Below are 7,735 nucleotides of genomic sequence, written 5' to 3' on the forward strand. Positions count from 1 at the left end.
TAGCAAAGTAAATTCTGAGGTAATTTTCACATTCTCAAGTGAATGTATTATTTTCTTGATCTTTCTGTTATGAAATCTTCCTGTTGCTGAATATCTTATGGAATTATGCTAAGCTTCAGCTGCTCAGCTCTGGGGGCATAATGCTTGCAAGCCCTTTCTACGCCAAACCACCTCTATTATGCTGTTTCACTGCACATTAGGTACCATTAAATATCTATTTCATTTATCACAGATTTCAACATGTCTGCTGCAAATTGAAGACCTGGTTTAAATTGCTCAGTATGAGGCTGTCACTTAGTATTTAGACGGAGGGAAAGGCAATGAGCTCACACATAAAGACCTCAACAAACAATTTTCCTCTGTGGCTAAGAAAACAGAAATTGGCTGTCATGTTGTGAATTTTAATGAAGAAAAAAGAAATTATGTGGACTTTGCTTCAAAAAAAGTATTTATGGGCTAGAGATTCCATTCCTAATTTTTTTTTACATGCTGCCATTTGTCAGCGTTCTGAATCAATTTTAAAAGAATTTTGTAAGGGCTAGAAGTGCTGAATAAATCTTGTTTGAAACTCCAGTTTAACTTCATGTATAGCGCATCTGTGGTAGCTAGAGGCACCATGCTTAAATTTTACATTTGCAATGTGATTTCATAACAATAATTAGAGATGGATAAAACTGTTAATCCAGATTTTTCCACACATATTTCAGCTGTCAGATTAACAGGATATGCACAAGTGAAATGTAATTGCTAATTTTTCTTGTTTATCTTCTAATTATTTCTAGTTCTCCAATCACACTATCGAAAGGAAAAAAAGAGAAATATTTGTTCCTTAATTGTATATATTAAGCCTGACTAGCCTATAGTATCTTGAAAAACTCTCCTTTTGAGAACTTCCAAACCCATTGCTTCTAGGGTGCCTTCCCCTTCTGTATGTGATGCTCTGGATCGCCTTTCCATTCCCACTCTATCCCCTTCCCTCTGTCTTTCTCTACCTTCCTACTTTGTAACTAGTGACAATTTATGGATTCAATATTTCTTACATTCTACTTTAAAATTTTTTCTTTATCGAAAAGTTAAGTACTTCAGGAGTATAAACCTCTAAATTTTCCATTGCTGTATTAGTCAATGCAACTAAATTAAGTAGGCTAATAAATCCATAATTTTTTGGTCTATAACAGTGTAATCCGGGTCTGGAGAGGTGGCTCTGCGGGTAAGAGCACTGACTGCTCTTCCAAAGGTCATGAGTTCAAATCCCAGCCTCCACATGGTGGCTCACCACCATCCATAAAGAGATATGACACCCTCTTCTAGCATCTGAAGACAGCTACAGTGTACTTACATATAATAAATAAATAAATATTAAAAAACAGTGTAATCCATGAAATCTCATGACTATAAATAGAATTAATAATTTTCAGTAAATCTGAAGAAACAGGTAATAATGTAATGGGATCTGGTTCTAATCATTTTAGCTATAATAATTGTAAACATAGGGGATCTTCTGAGGTCATAAAATTTACTGACTAAGGTAGAAATTTTACTCCTCAGAGTGTTCCAAAACTTTATTTTTGTGAACTGTTTTAAAGTATAGGTTCTGAGAAAATTTCATATATACAAGAAATTCATATTTAAAAAGAGAAAAAATAATTAAATGTGTTCATGATAGCATTCCCTTTTAAGAGGAAATAATAATTAGATTACATTCACAGTTAGATCAAATATGAATCTACATGTGTGTTGACAACTTAAAATTTACACATTTACAAAACCAATTTTTATTTTTATTATGGGCATTTTACATTAATGTGCTCTTTGAATATTATGGCTACCTTTGAAATATGTGAAAGTCTTATGCTCTTAGAACAGTTATCTAACTATTCTGTTGAATGTTTCAGTAATTTTTAAGAAATTGCAATAGACTTCTCACTTTGATTTAAAAAGAGGCAATATGCTATAAACTTGATATTTTTATACCTTTGGTGAAAGCATACCAATTTATGTAAAGCAAACATTGTGATAGCGATCATTCATCCATATAATAAGATAAACTAAAATATTTTCTTGATTTTTTTGGGTAATACACTTTGTTATTTATTAAATAACATCTAGAACAGTATGACTGTAAGTATCCTTTAAATTTTTTTCTATTTATTTCATTTTTATTGGTAATTTTATTTACATTTCAAATGTTATCCCCTTTCTCAGTTTCCCCTCCACAAACTCCCTATCCTCTCCCCCTCCCACTGTCTCTATGAGGGTGCTTCCCCACCTGCCCACCCACTCCTGCATCAGTGCCCTAGTAAGTCCCTACCCTGGTCATAGAGCCTCCACAGGACAGAGCAACTCCCCTCACAGTAATGCCCAATAAGACAATACTCTTCTACATATCCAGCTGGAGCCATAGGTCCCTCTATGTACCAAAGTCTATGGCTGTACCATCCTGAATGTGCCTGATCTCCTCTGATCTTGGAAGCTAAGCAGGATCAGTACTTGGATGGGAGGCTATAGCTATCTTTTAAATAGACTTAAATTGGAATTGTTGAGAGTAATTTATTTTAAATTTTTTAAAATCTTCCCTCTTATCTCTCCTTCCCCTTATACCTGCCCTCCACCCTTGCAACCTCCCCACCAAAAAAAAAAAAAAAAAAATAACAAAAAACCAAAACCAAAAACAAACAAAAAAACAAAACAAAACAAAACAACCAGTCTTCTCATGGAAGTTGTAATGTGTCATATTGTGTTCCACAGTATACCCTTTTGTCCACATTTTTTTGGTTTGCAAATGTTTATTGCAGAGACTTATTGGTCTAGTATGAGGCCTCTGGCTTCTGCTACTTTATCAATACTGGAATCTCACTGGGACACCTCTTGAATATGCTGTTTTTGTTCTGTGCCATGGATACACTGTAGTTTTGGATCTGTAGGACTTGTCAAGCCCCTCATGCACTCCAGCAGTTCACTGAAGGGATAGATGTTAGGGTGGGCCAAATCAAAGCCCTAGATCTGGACCTCAGAGGTACCTGACCTGGCCAACCTGCTGGCTCTCCCTCTTTCGTGCCCTCTGGTGCTGGCTCACTAGCAACCCCTGTTAACAGGGACAGCTCTACTCTGCTGCCCAGGAGAGAAACAGGATCTACTCCCAAGTGCTGCAAACAATTGAGGAGCAGGTACAGCTCTCCTGCGCTCATGGCCTCAGGGCCAGTTCTCTTATCTGCCATTGATGACAAGGCAGAGGGTGTGAGGGGAGACTCATCTCTCCTTCACCAATGTTACCTCACTGCAGATATTCTGCAGAGCAAATTCTTCCAAGCTCACACTCTCAGGGCCAGGTCATGCATGTCCCTACCAACAAGGTCAGCTCTACCTTGCTATTGCAGCAAGTGAGGGGGCAGGGTCAGCTTCATGCTCTCATGGCAACAGGATCAGATATTCTGCCTGCTCCAGGTGGTGAGAAGTGAGGGGAGAGGAGAGCACTTTTCCTTTGTTCATGCTACTGCATGAAAACTGAGTGGTAGGGCCAGGTCTTTCATGCTCATATCCTCAAAAGGGAGCAGCTTACCTGCAAGTCCTCAACTGGGCAGGCAGCTGTCCTGACTACTGATGCATCTACTGGCTGAGTCGGCTTTTCTGTTCTCATTCCCCCATGGCCAGATTTCCTACAATGTGAGGGGTAGGGCCACTTCTGCACACCCTCAGAGATCAATAAGTCAGTAGGTCGGACCAAGGACCACACTGGGGATATCATCCTGGATTTTGGTGTTTACAGCCCCTGCAGGGTCATGGACCCAGATATTTTCCTGGTGGCAGCACAGTACAGGAACCCACCATGGTCCCAGGTGGCATCACTACTCACATCAGGATGTTCACCACTGCCCTCAAGCCTCTTTATAGTGCCTACTTCTTTCTGTTCCTTTTTCTTCCATTTCTCCAACATGAACTTATTTCTTAGTGTAAGTCAGGGTTGCTGAGTGTCTGGGATCATCTCAGCAATGATCTCAGGAGTGTTATGACCTGCTTGTATATTATGGTGCCCAGCAGGGTCATTTCAGGCATGGTTTCATTCCCCACTCCAGGCCTGCATGCTACCCTACTGGTGGTCATCTCAGGATATCTCCCTGCCCAGGCCCCATGACACTTAGTCTGGTGCTCACCTTGGACTCACTTCCATCCAGAGCCCTTAGTCCTAGGCAGGGTTCTTCTAATCTCTGGCTTGCTCCCTGTCCTGGGGTCTCATCAGGGCCTGTGTAGTACATAATTGGTCATCATCCCAGGCTCACTTTTTTCAAGGAATATTAGGCTTCTAATCATTCATATGTTCATAGGTCAGAACACCAAGCATAGACATTGTCTTGCTCCTCTCTGCCACCTACTGACTCACATGTCAGTTGCAAAATGCTTTTAATCAAACTAGAATTACATCAATTTACTCTGCATTTTCTCCTCCATGTCTTCCTAGGCACTCTCCCATTCTTCTCTGTTTGTCCCATTCAAAAGTTGATAGGTTCTTGTATCATTATTATTGGTGTGTGTGTGTGTGTGTGTGCATGTGTGTACGTGTGTGTGTGTGTGTGTGTGTGTGTGCATGCGTGTGCGTGTGTGTGTGTGTGTATGTGTGTGTGTGTGTATGTGTGTGTGTACAAATACAAACTGCTGAGTTCACTTTTGATGGTTTCTATGGTTTCAGAGTAAACCACTCTGAATTGGACAACCAATAAGGGGACTCTTTGCCGAGAGAGACTAATTCTTGTCTCAGAAGTCATTAGTTGCCTATAGTTTTAGGGTTTTTGTTTTGTTTTTGTATTTGTCTTGCTTTTGTTTTGTTTTGTTGTCTAGGGGTAGAACCCTGTGAGAAATTTCCCCTTCCTCATTAATATGCACACCTATATCACTAGTGTTCCAATTTTGTTTGTGTGGCCATTTCTAGGAGAGACTGCTTCATTTTAAAAATTTTCTATATTCTTTGTTTACATTCCAAATGATTTTCCCTTTCCCTGTTCCCCCCTCCCCATAAGTCCCATAAACCCTCATTCCTCCACTCGTTCTCCAATCAACCCCCTCCTTATTCTCTGTTCTGGTAATCCCCTAAAATGTTGGATCAAGCCTTTCCAGGACCACGGACCTCTCTTTCCTTCTTCTTGGGAATCAATTGATATGTGAATTGTGTCTTGGGTATTCAGAGCTTCTGGGTTAATATTCACTTATCAGTGACTGCATTCCATGTGTGTTCTTTTGTGATTGGGTTACCTCACTTAGCATGATATTTTCCAGATCAAACCATTTGCCTAAAAATTTTGTGAATTCATTGTTTCTAATTGCTGAGTAGTATTCCATTGTGTAAATATACCACATTTTCTGTATCCATTCCTCCATTGAGGGATATCTGGGTTCTTTCCAGCTTCTGGCTATTACAAATAAGGCAGCAATGAACATATTGGAGCATGTGTCCTTATTGCATGCCAGGGTATTGCATCCTCTGGGTATATGCCCAGGAGTGGTATAGCAGGGTCCTCCAGTAATGTCATGCCCAGTTTTCTGAGGAACCACCAGATTGATTTCCAGAGTGGTTGTACCAACTTGCATTCCCACAAGCAGTGAAGGAGTATTCCTCTTTCTCCATACCCTTGCCAACAGCCGCTGTCTCCTGAGTTTTTAATCTTAGACATTCTGACTGGTGTGTGGTGAAATCTCAGGCTTGTTTTGATTTGCATTTCCCTAATCACTAATGATACTGAACAGTTATTAAGGTGCTTCTCAGCCATCCAAAGTTCTTCCAGGGAAAATTCTTTGTTTAGCTCTGTACCCCATTTTTAATAGATTATTTGGCTCTCTGGAGTCTAACTTCTTGAGTTCTTTGTATTTATTGTATATTAGCTTTCTGTTGGATGTAGGGGTGGAGAAGACCTTTTCTCAATTTGTTAGTTGCCGTTTTGTCCTTTTTACAGTGTCCTTTGCCTTACAGAAACTTTGTAATTTTATGAGGTCCCAATTGTCAATTCTTGATCTTAGAGCATAAGCTATTGGTGTTCTGTTCAGGAGCTTTACCCCTGTGCCCCTGTCCACAAGGGTCTTCCCCAGTTTCTTTTCTGTTAGTTCTATTGTGTCTGGTTTTATGTGGAGGTCCTTGATCCACTTGGAGTTGAGCTTAGTACAAGGAGATAAGAATGGATCAATTCACATTCTTCTGCATGCTGACCTCCAGTTGAACCAGCATCATTTGTTGAAAAGGCTATCTTTTCCCACTGAATGGTTTTAGCTCCTTTGGCAAAGATCAAGTGGCCATAGGTGTGTGGGTTCATTTCTGGGTCTTCAATCCTATTCCATTGATCTACCTGCCTGTCACTGTACTAATACCATGCAGTTTTTAACACTATTGCTCTGTAGTACTGCTTGAGGTCAGAGATACTGAGTTCCCTTGAATTTCTTTTGCTGTTGAGAATAGTATTAGCTATTGTGGGTTTTTTGTTATTTGAGATGAATTTGAGAATTGCTCTTTCTAACTCTATGGAGAACTGAGTTGGGCTTTTAATGGGGATTGCATTGAATCTGTATATTGTTTTAGACAAGATGGCCATTTTTACTATATTAATCTTGCTAATCCACGGGCATCAAAGATTTTTCCATTTTCTGAGGTCTTCTTTCATTCCCGTCTTCAGAGACCTGGAGTTCTTGTCATAGAGATCTTTCACTTGTTTGGTTAGAGTAACACCAAGATTCTTTATATTATTTATGGCTATTGTGAAGGGTGTCATTTCCCTAATTTCTTTTTCAGCCTGTTTATCCTTTGAGTATAGGAAGGCTACTGATTTGCATGAGTTGATTCATTTATGGCCACTTTGCTGAACTTGTTTATCAGCTGTAGGAGTTCTCTATTTGAGTTTTTTGGGACACTTAGTTATACTATCATATCATCTGCAAATAGTGATAGTTTGACTTCTTCCTTTGCAATTTGTATCCCTTTGATCTGCTTATGTTGTCTAATTGCTTTAGCTACAACTTCAAGTACTATATTGAAAAGATATCGAGAGAGAGGGTAGCCTTGCCTAGTCCTTGATTTTAATGGGATTGCTGTAAGTTTCTCTCCATTGAGTTTGATGTTGGCTACTGGTTTGCTGTATATTGCTTTTACTATGCTTAGGTATGGGACTTGAATTCCTGTTCTTTCCAGGACTTTTTGCATGAAAGGATGATGCATTTTGTCAAATGCCTTTTCAGAATAAAATGAAATGATCATGTGGTTTTTTTTTTCTTTGAGTTTGTTTATGTAGTGGATTGCATTGATGGATTTCCGTATATTGAACCATCCCTGCATTCCTGGGATGACGCCTACTTGATCATGGTGAATGATCATTTTGATGTGTTCTTGGATTTGATTAGCAAGAATTTTATTGAGTATTTTTGCATCAGTATTCATAAGGGATATTGGCCTGTAGTTCTCCTTCTTTCTTGGACCTTTGAGTGACTTCGTAGAACTAGTTGGGTAGTGTTTTCTGTTTCTATTTTGTGGAATAGTTTGAAGAGTATTAGTGTTAGATCTTTTTTGAAGGTCTGATAGAATTCTGCATTAGACCATCTGGTCCTGTGCTTTTTTTGGTTGGAAGACTTTCTATGACCCCTTCTATTTCTTTAGGGGTTATGGGACTGTTTAGATTATCTATTTGATCCTGATTTAATTTTGGTATTTGGTATCTGTCTAGGAAATTGTCCATTTCCGCCATGTTTTCCAGTTGTGTTGTAT

General features: G+C 39.2%; 1 pseudogene; it reads right to left on the minus strand.

Annotated features, from left to right (window-relative positions):
• Nucleotides 1–4,288: 4,288 nt before the first annotated feature.
• Nucleotides 4,289–4,392, minus strand: LOC127696925 (uncharacterized; annotated as a pseudogene).
• Nucleotides 4,393–7,735: the final 3,343 nt, after the last annotated feature.

The sequence above is a fragment of the Apodemus sylvaticus genome, chromosome 11 (genome assembly GCF_947179515.1).
Source record: "Apodemus sylvaticus chromosome 11, mApoSyl1.1, whole genome shotgun sequence".
Lineage (NCBI taxonomy): Eukaryota > Metazoa > Chordata > Mammalia > Rodentia > Muridae > Apodemus > Apodemus sylvaticus.